This window comes from Oenanthe melanoleuca, chromosome Z, assembly GCF_029582105.1.
Source record: "Oenanthe melanoleuca isolate GR-GAL-2019-014 chromosome Z, OMel1.0, whole genome shotgun sequence".
In the NCBI taxonomy this organism is placed as follows: domain Eukaryota; kingdom Metazoa; phylum Chordata; class Aves; order Passeriformes; family Muscicapidae; genus Oenanthe; species Oenanthe melanoleuca.
The window spans coordinates 70,808,800-70,823,988 of NC_079362.1; positions in this window are offsets into that span (position 1 = coordinate 70,808,800).

Sequence of the window (15,189 nt, forward strand, 5' to 3'; positions counted from 1 at the left end):
CAGAGCTTTCAGAGTTTATGCAGTTAGTGCATGTTGCTTGCTCTGAGAGAATGAGGGACACAGAAAGCAGTGACTAATATCAGAATCATGAGTGAAGATATGTTTTATTCATAAACCCTGCATCTCTAGTGAAATTAAAAGCAAAGCAAAGGGTCGAAGCTCTGAACCCTCTTTCCTGGAGCCTGTAAACCAATAAAGGCTTTATATTAGCTATCGATATCTATCTCTGACTTGGCTTAATAACATCTTATTCCCTGTTTTCAGCAGCCATCAATAATATTTCTGCCTGCCCGCTCAGGTCCCCATCTCTGCGTGCAATTGCATTATAAGGGTCTATAAGCCCAATTTGCTTCACATTCTTATTTTTGGAAAAGGCTGTCTGGCTTTTGTAATGAGAGCAGCTGCCAAGAAGGCTTGACAGAATTTGTGGCCCATCTGGCTTATAATCTTCATTCAATATCGCAGGAGCCTAAACTCCCAGACCAACTGATAAGTCAGGGCGTATAGGCAAGCAGTGGCAGTAATCTTCCTTGTGATTTCTCATTAAGGACAGGGACATCTCAGTGAATCTTTCATATCCTGGCTATCATAGTTTTGTTTGGTTGGTTTTTCTTTTTTTTTTCCTTTTTTTTTTTCCCTCCCCAGCAAGACCAGTGTTTTTCCATTTTTTAAAATTATGTTAAAAAAAAAAAATCACGGCAGTTTAAAAGCTACTTAGATTCCCTTGTATCATGTTTAAGAAACTAGGAAATCAATGATTTGATTCTGCCCTTAAACTCAACAGCAGTTTGCTACTATTCATACTTAATATATTTGTGCTGACATATTCCTTTCAGAATCATAGAAAACAAGTCAACAAATGAAGAAGAAGAAATTATCTAGCATATTTCCCTAAAATAACGTGGAATTAGTTAAATCCTTAGGATTCTCAGACCTCAGTCCTCTTTGTATCATCTTCAGACTACCCAGAATCCTAAATTTTCAAGGGGACTTTTTTTCTGTTATCCCAACTTCTCCACAAATCTCAATTCCTACTCCAGACACAGAAACAAACTGACTATTCTGTATGCAGCACTGCCTAGAAATCCCTCACTTTTTGAACAGGAATACCACCAAATCTTTTACTTTCTCCTTATAAGCTGTGTTTTCCAGAGCATCATTCATCTTCACACCCAATTCCCTTTGTGGAATACTGAATGACATGTAGAGGTACTTTCACCACCCTTGCTGGGGAGGGCACTCAGGTCCCTCAGTTGTCTCTACATTTCTTCCAGCCTCAGTTGTCTGGAAGCACAACCTTTCTTTTAAAGTTACCACTTAGGGTCTTTCTAGGGGCCCATACTTCGGGCAGGTGTCAGGGATTAATAGATTCAGAGCTAACCATCTCACCTAGTTTAGAGATTTATCTTCAGAAGGTCTGAGATAACTTTGGAGAAAGCAGACTTTCTCTGTTGATTACAGTGGGGACAAGCTATGACCAGAGGCCCAACTTTTACAGGACTATCAAGATCAATTCCTCTATTAGCAGAGGAAATGAATAATGCATTTCTTTTTCTTACAGCTCTGTATGTCACATCTAATTTTTTGATTTCTTGTAAGATGAGAAGCCCACATTTTTTGTTCCCCTCTGTTAAGGTATTCATCGCCCCTGAGATAAAAATTGAGCTCATATAGTGGTTATCTGTAATATGTTGGAGCTTTTATTGTACACACTTTTTACAAAAGCCTTTGAGTCTCCTAGAGCTTTGCCACACACACCTGATGGGAAATAGCCCAGGAGACATTAAGGGAAGGGACAGCAGGCCAAATGGATAAACACAGGAATAAATAAATGTTCCTACATTATTTTTCACACATTCTTATGGCACAAATTTTTAATGCTCTCTTAAGGAAAAAAAGACCGAACAAACAAACAAAAAAACAACAAAACCATAAAATAAACCAACATAAAATATAATATGAATAATTTTACCTTTATGACTGACTTGGAGAAATAATTTCATAAATATGAGGATGAAGAGCACTTGAAAGTCATATATCCTGACATCAGAAAATAAATTTCCAAATTTTTTGTCCTTTGTTTTTTCTCTTCTGAGGTCAGACCTAATTTCAAACATGTTAAGCATCTTTGTAAAAGTAACCACGTGGACACTGTGCTTTAAAACTTATTCAACTGTGTGGTCATCTTCTGTTCCATAAAATAATGTTTTATGTGAATGAGGAGAGTAAAAGTCCATTAGGAAACTCTCCCAGCATGGCAAATAATTTACTTCATAGGTGGGTCTGCTGATTTTTTTTGCAGTTAGGATAAAGATGCTGTTTAACTTCTAGCACTATTTATTGTACTGCTCCCATGTCATGAGAATTAAAGGATAAAAAAAAGCAACAACCAGGTCAAACAACTTTTATTTCAGTTTTTGGTTAAATTGATTAGTACCCAAGTAGTTCCTCATGATCTCAGTTACAGTGGATCAGAGGATATAGGGAGGATTCTTCTACTAATTTTCACATGAGTGGCAAGTTTTTTGAAATAATACATTTTAAGAAAAGCATAGCCAAAAAAGCTGAAGGTAAGTCACAATCTGGAAACCTGCTTGCAGCAGAGAACCTCAGCTCATTAGATTGTTTTCTCATAAACTCATTAGCTCTCTGCTCATTAAATACTTAGCTACATTTCGTTCACTTCTCATCTTTCTGTTCAACTCATTATTTGCTCTATGCACCCTATATGACTCAGAGTTAGTGTAAAGCAGTTAATTTCAGTGAATTTCAAAAATATTTGGCTATAAAATTTGCCTCTGCTCCCGTGCCTTGATTTTTTGTGTTTGTTTGTTTGCATAGTTTGTTTGTTTTTTGGGTTTTTTTTTGGCCTCTGTGTTGCATCAAATTTATGTGACGAAAACATTAAAATAAAAGAAAGCAAAAAACCCAATCATCAGCCTTTAGTGTTCTTGGAAAAAATAATATGACAGAACAGATTTGTTTCCAAATTTAATCTTTGTGTTTTTCTTCATCAAACTTGAAACCATATTTTCCTGAAATATCTAAAACTGCAAATTGGCTAGTGTGTGAAGGACTGATGTCTGTTCAGTTCAGGAATGCATGTTTCTGATTGGCAAAAGAACTCCAGCTCTTGCTTATAACATTAAAAACCTGAGTATAGTTACTGCAATTGAAGGGATTAGTCATGCACCAAAAGTGAAGCAGAGTATGCTGCAAAAAACTTAAAATTGGAAGGAAAATCACGACCTGTCAAAAAAGAAAAATGTTAAACTTAACTTTTCAAACCAGGATCACAAGTAGTGAAAATGTGGCAACCTGTGACCTGGAAAGCCAACTTGTGCTTATGGTTCTTCCCCAAAACCAGATAGACTGGAATGTATTGTTATTTATATTTCCAGGGTTTCCAAGTAGCAGATGAAATCACTGTCCCACCATCCCAGTTCATAAAGGGCTTAGTGCTCTGAAGGGCTGAAAATATTGAAAGTTGGGTAGGACATCAGAAGGACAAACTTCCCTATCTCAGCAGACTCCATTTCAGAGTTCTGGGATGGAAATTTGCATTTCAGACAGAGAGACAGAGCAACCACCCACCAAACTCTAAGTTTTATTGTCACAATAGCAACTTTTTCTGCTCAGTCTTTTCCAACAATAAACACGTTGGATACAATTCCCTTTCGATTTTGTGTTGTAAAAAGATAAGAAAAAAAATTACTTACCTGAATTATGACAAAATAATATAATTATTCGGATCTGAAGGGATATTTAAGATCATCTAGTACTGCCTCCCCCACTGTGGGCAGGGATGCCACAGACTAGACTTGGTAACTCGTGGTTTACATGTTTGAGAATTAATTTTGGGTACTGCAGTGAGCCCCAAATTGGTATGGTATAGCTCCTTTATTTTTTTTTTTTTTCCCTCGCTCTCTCTCTGAGCCTCAAGGAAGGACATTATTATTATTTACAGAAGAATCATGTTTCCATGTCTTGAGGTGATGGGATTTCAGGTATTTCAGTGTTCTGGTTAAATTTCCTAGAGTTGCTCCTGCTGTTTAGACTCCAGACTGTTGTCAAGCCAACAAAAAGGTAGAAAATGGTGACAAGGGCAAGAAAGTAATAAAAATAGCACCAAATTAAGAGTAAATAAAATTATTTCCAAATCCTTCCTGTAAGATCAGTAGTCTACTACAGTAGACTGTAATAGTCTACGGCATCCCAACATCCCAGAATGAAATTGGAGGGAAAAAGAGATGTGAGATAGGGGGGAAAAAAATCAGCTTTATTAATGGGAACTGCAAAAAATGGGAGTTCAGGGATTCATTATCTCAAAAACAGCAGTCCAAACTGACAGGAGTGGGTGAAAACTTCCTGACCCCATGGACTAGTGGATTTCACACTTACTTGTATTTGTCTTTTAAAGTTAGGAGGTGTGGGGGAAAAAAAAAGGAAAAGACTTGCCTGCTCTCTGAAGCCTTGGGGCTTTTCTGATACTGTGGAAAGGAAGTAGGGGGAAAATGAAGCATAAACAAGCTAGAGCTCCTGTCCACAAATAACCAATAGAGACTAAAAATACTATTACAACTGTACAATAATTTAAGGTCATGGTATTCTTTTTTCTAAGCCTGTGAAAACCTGACCCACATAAGGCATTAAAATTCATAACACATGAAAATTAGGAACTCCTGGAAGCAGTTTCTCTTTCTATAAGTACAAATTTGCACTGCCTACATCTAGCATTTAAAGGAAACCATCCAGATAATTAAAATGCCTATAAATGAAATGTCAAAGTTAAATGTTTTTCTTCTTTTCTTTGCCTTTTTATTTTTTTTGAGGAAAAAGGAAAGTACTAATGCTTAGGGAAACCAAAAGCTTTATTCTAAAATAACATAGTAAAAATACCACTGTCTTTGTAGAGAAACAGAATAATTGGGGTTTGCAAAGTTAAATGGGTCCCTAGGTCTAGCCATTTCAATGCTTGGTATATAAACTTTATGAAGGAGGGGAGGTTTATATTAAGTTTATATGTTGTTTTGAATGCTGCCATAATTTCATTATTTTAAACATGAGTCAGAGGGCATGTAGCTGTCACTCCAGCATTCTAGGAAGAAATTAATCATATACAGAGAAAAAAAAATTAATAAAACAGTCAGTATTTGGCAGCCTTCAGATTCCTTTTCATAACTCTCATTTTTCTCTGATAGATGGAACTGATGAAACAAGGAAATAAATCATGCACAATTAAAATGAGTAAAAGCTGAAAAGACTCTATCAATGATTATGTTAAAAAAATGGGAGGTGGAGGGAATTCAAACATGGGTTGGATTCCCTCATTTATCATTCATTGACACTGATACCTGAATTTTAATTGAAACCTCCCATGTGGTTGGCATCTGTCAGGATGAAGCAGGTTTTCAGCAGGAAGAGGGGAAATCATTGTTGTGAGCTGGATATCAAAACTGAGAGGAGGCAGTAAGAGTCTTTCTTATCTCATGCCATCATGGTAGCCTGGGAATAATGGGAGCCTTGGAGGGTTCATCTTCCCTTTTCATTATGAATGGGACTCTAATAATATACAGCATTTTGTGTCTCCTCACTCTGCCAGGTAAATGGTTATGTTACCCTTTACATTGTGGGACCTATAACATCCCCAGAACCACAGCTGTGATGAAGAATGGCAACATAATTTACCAGTCAAAATATCTCTGAGGTCTTACCTTTTGAACCAATATATTTAAACTGTACTTTTAAACTGTTATTTAAAAATTAGGGATTGAGGTGGGGAAATAATAATACTTGTAGGAATTCTTCACACAGTCCAAATCTTTCTACATTATTTTTTCTGGTTATTTACGCAATTTAATTGCTACTCATAAAAAATGTTTTGGAAAGTATTAAAAAAAAAAAAAAAAAAGTGTTTTTAAAGGAGAATCCTTCTTGTTGTTGCTGCTGCTAGGGACAATAACACTATGAGATTCATGAATCTTATGGTCTTTTGGGAAAAGACTTTAGCCTTATATGGTCATATGGGAAAACCAAAACAAAATAGAAGCCTCTAAGTTTTGCTACAGAGCTAAAAAGCAGGCTGATAAAGTTCAACAGGTTCATTTCTTCTGTGGGTAAAGTATGGCCCTGATTGACCAGTTGTTTCCCTTTGTGTGCAGTTTCATGTTTCTCTATTTCAAAACAGTTATGCCATAACTGACTAATTTATTTTGCTTCTTCCCTGCTGCTTGATGATGTGATACTGTGTAGAGAGTAGGGAGGGACCTAATCTGAATTTAGGTGGGATACCTGCACTAAATGCTTTTGGGTAGCAAGATCCAGTAAGAAAATTACTCTTAAGAATACTATTCCATTTTCTCCTCTACTCAGTGAAGAAGTTTTCTATTGCTTTCCCCCCTTATTTCAAAAAGAAGAAAGAATAAATGTGTCTGGCATAGTTTCCACAGTATCAAAATAAACCTCCATCACCTGACTACAGTATTAAGTGAAAGGGTATTTTATGCTACAGGTGATACTGGAACAAGTCTCAAGTTCTGCCAAAGAATATAGAGGGAGAGATTACCAAGGTTGACTACTGAGATGTGAAAACTCAGTTCTCACCAGTAGCTTAAGGGAATTAAGCTTCAAAGCCAAATACATTCAGCAGCTTTACTAATCATCCATCAACTATAAAAGGAAAACTGACCCAGCTGCTGAGAAACTAAGCTAAAACTCCAAAAAACACCAGTTTCCTTGCTTAACCAATATAACTTCACCATTTTTCAAGTATTCTAACTGTAAAATGGAATTAGTTGTACTTATAACTCAAAATAATGCTGGGAATGTAAGTATTCTGTTTATCTTTTTTTTTTTTTTTTAATAAGTTTATATTCTCAGTAAATGGATGTCAAACAAAAGGATAGATACACAATACAAGTGAATATAGAGAAAAAAAAAATTCTTATACAATCTCAACAGAATCCGTGAAGCAAATGGGACTTTCCAAGGGTTGCATATGACAAAATCCAAACTTATTTTTTCCATTACTGTTAGTAATCTTGACTGAGGGAACATTTTAAACCCCACTATTTTACCATAAGAAAAATTGATACCAAAGAGAAAGGACTTTCCTGGGATGCTGAACAATAGAGAGAGAGAATACAGCATTTTATCTGTGACCTGAAACCTGCAGAGGAAGCAGCATTGAAAGGCTACACTGACAATAATATGTGATAATATTAAAAAAAAAAATAATAAATTGAAATTCTGGGTGGGAAAATGATTGGAATTTGATATTTGTGATCAGTATCTTAGTGTTTCCTGGTGTTCTTTTATCACAAAATCAGAGTAAGAACAAGGGGATAAAAACAAAACAACAAATCCTTTATGAATAAAAAAGTAGAGGGGGGTGTCTAACATCAACAGGAGAATTCTGCATAAAGCCTTAACTGATGTATCATGCAATGTGTAGAACTTGATCTTCATAGGCAGGGTCTTGTTTATTGAATCATATGTATTTGCATGGTTAAAACTCACTGCTTCTGGCTGAAGATCTCCTCATCCATAGGCTGGGAAGGCTTAGCAACACCTGACAGTACATTGTGTGTGAATCACAACGGATTCAAACAATTCCCAATTGGGTTTGTGGTACCTTACTGCTGGAATTTGCACAATGGAAGTGTTTCACAAAGTCTGAACAATGTAATTCATTTGAATTCAGATGCTTACAGGTGGATTCACACAGACTAAGAAGTTGCTACAGGAGTTTAAATTAAAGGTGATGATAAATAGTGGTGTATTGAGTTGTGGGAAAGAGCCTTAAGGACTAACACTGGGTCCAGCTTTATCTTCACTAATGATCTGTAAATGAGAGTCAATAGCACAGTTATTAAATTAATGGATGCAACTAAATTGTGAGGTGTTGCAAAGCCAAGTGAGGTGAGAAGAACAATGTAAAAGGATATATGAGACATGGTGATAAAAGAACAATCCACAACTCAAAGCTGTAGCGTGGGATGAAAAGCAGATGGAGGATAGGTATGTACTTGAGGAGTAAGAAAGAAACACTTGGAAATTAGTTCTGCAAAATACAAAAAAAAAAAAAAAAAAAAATCACATTGTTTAGCAGAATGGGTGCCAGTTTGCAATGTTTTATAACACTTAGAGAAGACTGAAAAATTATAGATTCACTTCTGTTTGCACATACACAGAGATACTTTTTCAGGGATAAAGTAGACAGGAACTTACATTTCTGTTCCAGTGCAAAAGAGAAGAGAAGACAAAAAAGGATAAAAGGTTTTGAGCTGTGCAGGTAAGAGACAAATTTTTACCCAGGTGAAAATGTGTTTTCACTTCTTTTCTTGGTGAAAGACCAAGGATTAGATTCCTCAGAGTACTCAGGTATTTAGATAGATATGTGCCTAGTGAGATTTTCAAAACCATCTATGCATTGATTTTGATGGGAATTAGGCATATGTGAACAGTTGGAATACTCATTTGATGTCTATTTGCCTCTTTATGCATGTTAATAGCTATATAAGTGTTTAAGCTACTTCTGAAAATGGATCTTAGCTATCTAAATGAATTGCGTCGTGTGATGCTTAGGCTGAAATTGCTTTAAAAATCTAGGCATTAAAACCTGATTCCTGGTATTTCACTTAGAGCTAAATGTAGGAGTCATCTCCCATAACACTGGTTGCCTAAAATTTTAGCCTCCTGTCTAAGCTGCATGTCAAGGCTTTTTGTTATCAATGAAGGGAGTTAGATACCTCCAGAGAGTGATTCATCCTAATATGGTGCCTAAGAGAGGTGACCCATTTCCACCTCTCCCCATTAACTGCAGAGGCAAGCTAGATAATGATCCTTGCCAAGAATTCACTTTTAGCATAGATGAGGGAAAATCATCCCCACTGCTATGATTCTCAAAGGTAAATTCCAATCCGATTGATTTCAGGTTAACGTCACCTATAAAAATAGAATAAAGCTTTGATTTCATCAGAGAGATGTGGGACGTCTTTTACAAATATTCAGAATTGTAAAAGAGAATATTCTATCATTGATACTGGTGTAATATTCAGCTGAGCAATATTAATAGAAATATTAAGCAAAAAGTTCATATGTTTTAGGCAGTATAAAAGAATGATTATTTCATCTATTTACCCTTAATATTTATTGAAGTACTTTTTAAGTGGTCAACCCCTTTTGTGGTTTTCTTTTTTGGCAAAAGCCATCTCCTACTCTAAGCTAATTTTTAATTGATCTGAAACTTCTGTTTCTGCTCATCATCAGTTTAATGCATTTTAGAATAATTACGAGAAGTGTTTGTTAGATGTGTCTCTCTTGATCATATGAAATAAACAATACCTCTGTACTCCCACGTATTTTTTTTATTCAGTTTTCAGCAGGTAATCCAAGCAAAATAGGATCTTTTTCCCAGATAAAAAAAAATGTTCCACAAGCAGAGCTTGGAAAGGGGAGAGAAGCACAAATAACTGAAGACAGTGTTGCCAGCATGGTGTTCTGAGCTAGTGAAATGCCAAAAATAATAGCAACAGCTTTCCTTTTCTCATTTTCTATTTTTTTTAAGGATCTGGTTATAGAGGACCTTTTATGTTTAGACAAGAAAAAATCTATACTAAATTCTTTTTAAACTTTGCTGCTTTGTTGTGTTTCTTTAAGTTTATGTCCGCAGGGAGATGTACTGCCTGTGGTTTATAGAAGATGGCAAAAATATGATTAAATTAGCCCTTCTATTTCAACAACAACATCAAGAAAGGTTGTCACAGTGTAGTAAGCTCTTCCAATAGGATGTGGAGGGAATTTTGTTGCTGTTGGGTTTTGTGGGTTTTTTTAAATGATTGAGAAAAATCATTATTCAGTAATAATACTCAATGCTAAAGAAGCATTTGCCCAAAGGGCAAAGCCACTTTTATATAACAATGGCACCATGTTTCATTTTCTGGATGTGGCTATTTAGGCAGAAAAGGTTGTGAAGGTTGTCCAAGGTTGCACACAAATTCAGAGAACAATGAAGGCTTGACAGTGACATGTACACACACTGGCTTCATGGAAGAAGGAAAGAAAGCAGAATTTAGCTTTTGGGAAACCAAAGTATATACTGAAACTCTGGTTTCATAGCAGCACAATGAAGATTTTTGCATGGTCCCTTCTTTCTGTATCTGTATTTTATTGCTGTCTTTTAAGAGAACTGTTTACTTTCACATAGCTGTACATTTTCATTTTTCGCCACAAAAAAAGAAAATACAAAAAAAAAGAGATCTCATAATACCCTTCACGGCTGTTACTCTGAGATCTTACTTCTATATGGCAAGTAAGTTGCAGAGCCCTAAAAGTGTAGCGGCCAGGGGATGTGAGGACTGAGGAGTTGCAAGGATGAATCTATGCAGCGTGAGTCTTCCTTTGGAAACTTGAACACTGGATCTGCAGTTCTAATCTGCATTAATTTTATGAATTAAAATTTCAGCATAAATCTAAATGGGTTGTAAACAAATGACTTAACTGTGCTTGAATAGTAATAGTTTTGACATGATATCTGACTGGACTTATAAGTGACCTAATTGTGGGAGCTAGATATATTTTGTAGCCCTTCTCTCATCCTCGGGGACAAACAGCCTTCTAAAGGTACATATCTATTTATATCTCCATCAGGACCATTAATCTGAAGATTATACCCTTTTGCCATCTAAATTACTTGTTGCCTAAAGAGATTATGCTGTCAGATGCATGGACAATTGCCCATTCTGCATATGCAAATTCAGGTTCTAAATAATGATTTTGACACACTGAACTCTTATGGGTTAGTCTGATAGGATTTAACACACATAAATAACTTCTCTAGAGCTTTTTGAGAATTCTCTAGAGCTTTTTTCTGTTCCACAGTTCAAGGCATCCTTGGGAAATTAATTTCCTCTAAATTTGGATTGACTTTTCAAGTGTCCATTAAAGAAGAAGGAACACAATGATTCCATCATAGCCCTTCTTTTATGTACTTCCATAAGGAAGCTTTACACTTAATTAGCTACTTATGATGGAAAGAATGCTGCATTTTCAGAAATGAAAGCCCAGGATATGTAAACACTTACTGAAAAGAGCAATTCACTTCAGATATGAAAAATTATTGCCTTTCACTTAAGATCTTGAAGGGCACTCAATTATTATTCTACATAAAATGTACTTATTGGTATAACAAAAATACTCTTACTATTATTTAGATTAAACCTTTTTTCCTCCTTCTGCGTGTATATCTGGTTTTTCAGGATGTTATGTAGTTCTCTTAATGTATAAACTCCTTCTTTATTTATTTGTTTGAGTCTTTCAAATCCTCACAACAGAAAAGAGAAGAATAGAATTGAGCAATGAGACTAAAGCCTTAAAATACATAAGGTAAAATCTGGAATTGAAGAATTATAGTCTCTTCTGAAGTGGTTGTAGGCTGTTTAATTACTATTTTTATTGACTAGTTTCCCAGCACATGTCTTTAAATGACATGTCTTTCCTTCATCATTGTATGGAAAGCAAAATTGTTGCCAAGAAAATGCATCCTTGTTTATTAGACCCTCCCATGGATTTTAGTTGTATTTTGGGGCTGTCTACCCTCTGAAATTGGAACTGAAAATCTGGGCTGAAATGAGCACACTAAGAAGATGAAAAAGGATGAAGCAGATACTATTCTTAACAGAAAAGGCTTGAGATGACTCTTCAAATGAGAACCTTCCTTGGCATCAGAAGATTTAATTCCTTTTACTGCTTTCCAGTCTTGAATGTTGGAGATGAGTGTTGATGGAATAAGTGACTGAATTGTATGGGTTACATCTTCATGTCAAATGGAAAAAGTGATTGAAAGAGTAAGGAGGTGGTGGGGGGGAGGCATGTATTTGACCCATGTTCACTGTGACTTAACAGTGTATCATGGGAAAATAACGTAAATTAAAATTAGAGGTGAATATCCACCAACCTAGGAAATGGTTCAGGATCTCTGAAAGTCTTGTATTTTTTTTCATTACTCTGTGTTAGACCACAGTATATTATATTCACAGTTGTTAACATCTGAGACAGCTAGACAGAAGCTCATGCAGTTATGTGACTCCAGTTTTAAATTAACACTCTTTTTTGACAAGCATCACCTAAATTGTTTTTGAAAAATCTCAATCTACAGTATTAAACAATATCTAAACCCAGTCTCTGCTTGAGTTCAGTTTGATAGATATTGGATTAGGCCCTTAAGATGCAGCACTGCAGCCTCTACTTAGTTCATTAAGGGCACGATCCAATGCCCAGTGACATCAATAAGAGTTTTTGTATTGATTTCACTAGTTTTTTGATTGCACTGTAAATCCCCGATCCAAGCAAAGCTCTTAAGCCTGTGCTTAAATTCATTGCTGGATCCAGTCACAGATAAACGCCTGTTCTACTTCTCTAGATTCTTTGTGCAGTTTGTCTTTTATTGCTGTGATTAAAATGGTGAATGAGGACAATACTTTTACAAACTCTCTGATGTGTATAGAGATGAAAGTTACTTCCCCAACTGTTTTTCTGCAGGAAAGAGCACAGGATGGATCGTGGCAGGTCTATGGACTCTCTAAGCTCAGAAAAATATATCACAAAATATTTCATTAAGGCTGAATGTTATTTCATTTTGACTGTTTTCATACCCCTAAATTGTTGAAAGAATTGAGGACTATATTGCACAAACTGAAAGGAAAAGAAAAAATTCACCACTAACCCACAAGTTGAAGAGAAGTTAGCTCGGGAAGGAAAAGCTTTAGATCCAGGTTACAATAGAACTGCAAATGCTGACAGATGACAAAGCGTGAACTCTGAGCAGTGTTAGACTCGTCTAATTTTATAGATTTTAACATAATTATCAATGCTTTCCTTTCAGCTATTATGCCATTTTAATTGCATGCAGCTTATTTCTATGGTTTATAGAGCTATATTTGCAACAAGAAAATGAAAGAAGCAAAATGAAAATGGAAGAATTATGCTAAAGAATCTACTGAGTTCTGAATCAGTGCCTTTTACTTTATCATGATTCATTTTTTCTGTTTTTGCCTTTATACTGATGGCTATTATAGGTCAATGAGTGTCTAGGTGGTTTTTCTGCTGAAGAAGTCACTTTGCAAAATTTTCAAGCTTCAAAACTTCTGAAATGCCACTTGTTAAAGTTCTGGTTCTCATTTCTTCATTTTTAAATTTGTCTAAATAACCAAGAAAACTTTTCCATTGTCTTCTGTGTCCCTTTCATTCATGCCATGATTTCTTTACCACTCCCTACTCTAAACAGATGTTCAGCACTCACCCAGGAAACTGAGAAATGTGTCAGACCCTGTAAAAAACACCTCAATTAATGTGTTTATCTCCATTTGTTCCCCCATCCTGTAATGTTAATTCATTTTCTTGTGGTCCATGTGAATATATTTCGAAGCAGCTGCATCTCTATGCATTTTAGCTTGATTTCACTGATACTGGGGTTTACTTCTTGGGTGGAGTTCCTCCTCTCCTCTTGCCTTAACACAAGCACTTCAGCAGCCTAGGAGCTTCATCATAATTCATGCTATTACAAAGAGGCCAAAAGGAATTATTAATTATTTGATGCTTATTGCCAAGCTCTGTAGGGCAAAGCCATGGCCCACAATGAGTGTGCAAAACATCTACTGCAAGAGGAGCTCACCTTTGTCTGGACTCTTCCAGGCACTACAGGGGATGTATTGAATGTTATGTTATGTATCCACAATACATGCCAGAATTTGTTCTGCCCTTGCTCCAAGCCATGCAGTCGCTGTTGAGCTATGAGCCAAAAATAATAAGCTCTGGTGGGAGGGAGGCTGAATTATCTTGGGCTGCACATCTCAGAAAATCCACCACACAGCTCTTAAATTGGCGCTCGCTTGTGTCTCACGCCGTGGCCAGAGCTGTCTCATACCTGCCCCAGATCAGCCAGGCAGATTGATCTTGGTACATACATAACTGTTAATAATAATGGTCTGTTTCAGTGCTTTTATTACAACAACATTATATTTACCCTCCAGGAACTGCTATCAGAGTCTTGTCCCCTGTTTATATGTACATGTATAAGCATACTGACTGCCAGCAGGTGTGCTGAAGAAAAATAGAAGGGTTAGAAAATGTCTTGCAGATAAGAATTTCTTTTTAAATGTTAATTTTTAAGACTTCTCCCCCTCTGCCCCCAGTATGTCTGAATGTAAACTTCATCTTTAAACTTTTTTTTTTATTATTATTATCACCATCATAGCTAGAGCACATACAGGCAGAACATCAGTTTAGTGTGACCTTTCTGAAATCATAAGCAATTCTTTCTCTTTGTCATAGTGATAATAGAATGGATCAGATACTTCCTGAAGACATTATAATAGAGTTCAGCTGTCTAAGCTGTACACTAATGAAAAATGTAAAATCCATCTCTTCTCTACAGTGGTCTCTAGTAGAACAGAGACGCTGTCTTGCAGAGAGCTTTCCATATGGTACATTGGGAACTCTGATATTTCTTGCACTGTATGGCAGATTTCACCATGGGCAGGACATTTCTTTTTCTTTCCATTCTGTTCGCCACTTCTATAAAGACATGAATGTATTAACTAATAAGCTTTTATCTACCTTACCCATTCTTTGCTAACTTCCTTTGCAATAGCAAACTACAGTGTGATACATGAGACAGCAGAGGAATGTGATAAATGTGTAATTCCTTTGACTTTTTATAGTAATCTAATCCTTCAGCAGGTGTAAATCAGTGAAGCTCCACTTACTTCACTACATTTTTTCAGCCACAACAGTTGAACACCCATTGTTTACTGCCTAAGGAAATTACTGGTTTTATATTTAAGTGGAAAAAAAAAATAAAAGGAAGAATGTTAAACATTTTAAATATAATTTAAAAAAATAAAGCCTTAGACTGAAATTTCTGTTAACAGGGCCCTTATGTTCATTTTTACAACAAAGATAATATTGCTGGGAAAGCTGCTTGATTTTTAAGTGTTCAAGGCCAGATTGGATGGGGCTTAGAACAAGCTGGTATAGTGAAAGGTGTCCCTGACCATGGCAGGGGAATTGGAACTAAAGGATCTGTAGATTCACTTCCAACACAAATCATTCTGTATGTCTATGATTTTCCTCTGTCTCCTTAGACAAAACAAATAAGCAAACAAAAACCACAAGCAAACACGCAAATAA